Here is a 1,632-nt window from a genome sequence, read left to right on the forward strand (position 1 = left end):
ACACTAGAAAGAATCCTCCAAAGAACTGTAGTGACTTAAGTAAAAAATATAGTTGGAGATCAAACAAATGAAGAGCTCCGGAAAGGCTCACTGATCAGGAACTATAGCACCCTAGTGATAAAACTCCCTTTACTAGTTTTATTGCTTTCATGTAGAAAACCACAAGCAAATGAAGTTAACAATAAATTATGCCTGGAGCCACATATGATTGAGCTGAGTTCATCTTAAGGGCAGGTCTTGTAAGAAGTAGGAGGAATTTGTGAGACAAAGCATGAACTTATTCAAGAAATAATTTGGTTATATATGACAGAGTTAAATTGAGTCCATATTCTTGAGACTTAGCCATTGGTTCTCTCACTAAAATTTAGTGTACCTTATAACCATGTAGATAATTTTTTGTGAAAGAACATTGGATAAATAAAAATTAGATGATTATAATTTCAGGGATTTGAAAAAACTGGGGAGTAGAGCAACTAGAGCAGGACTTGGGGTTCAATCCTTAGCACCACAAACCAGAAAGCTAGGATCAGAGTAGTTGGTTCGGTTCTTCTTTCACTGTCATCCTGGTGGCTTGGCTTTACCGCAGGTTGGGTAGTGGAAACAAAATAAAGAAGCAATATGGCTTATATGTCTCTTTCCACGGATATTTTATTGTTGTTTTGAGACAAATTATTATTTTATAGCCAACGATGGCTTTGAACTTTGATCTTCCTGGACTTTTAGCTCCTAGAATTCTAGATACAGCCATGTATCACTATTCTTGGTTGCTATTATTCTCTTAAAGAAAATTTGAAGTAGTGGTAAGTGTTCTAAGATACCACGACAAATCTCTAATGGCAGTATTTCATATGCCATGACAGAGCAGATATCAAATTTTCCAAGGACAGAAGAGGCTGGAATGTTCTTTTCTTTAGCTTGCCCCAATATGTCTTATTATTAATTTTTAAATATATTATTAATATTTATTTAGTCAGTTGTTATTGTTTGCTGATCACCTGTCTCCTCATAATATATAAACTACCCAAGTACCAGTCATTTTGCTTGTTTCGTACTAGGTTTTCAATAAATATCTTCTGGATTAATTAATGAATCAAATAAGAAAAAAGAAAAATGATTCTAAATTATTGACCATTAGCTATGCATCTCCTCTTGGTTCTTATTTTATTGTTTCCATCCCACAGGTACAGATTATTTTAATAAGCCATATTTCAGAACCACATCTCGCTCAGCTCTTTGAAGTATTCATTCAGGCCCCTGTGGCTTTTGTTGATTTTTGATTGTGTCCTAGAACTTAAATTGAAAGGATTGATGTTAAAGGTAACATCCCTCAATATCCTTGGCTTTTACTAGCCATACTCTTTCCAGTACTCAGTATATGAGTACTCAGATAACTAAACAACTGGATTCATTACATGTGTATAGATTTTGGTAGTGATGTGTTCATAACTTTTTTTTAAATTTTTTTTAATTGAAAAAAAATTTCTGCCTCCTCCCCGCCTCCCATTTCCCTCCCCGTCTCCCTTTTCCCTTCCCCTCCTTCCACTCTTCTCTCCCTCCCCCCACTCCTCTCACCCTCCCTCTCCAGTCTGAAGAGCAGTCAGGGTTCCCTGTCCTGTGGAAAGTCCAAAGTCC

This window comes from Alexandromys fortis, unplaced genomic scaffold (assembly GCF_014885135.2).
Source record: "Alexandromys fortis isolate MF-2015 unplaced genomic scaffold, M_Fortis_MF-2015_v1.1 scaffold_251, whole genome shotgun sequence".
In the NCBI taxonomy this organism is placed as follows: Eukaryota; Metazoa; Chordata; class Mammalia; order Rodentia; family Cricetidae; genus Alexandromys; species Alexandromys fortis.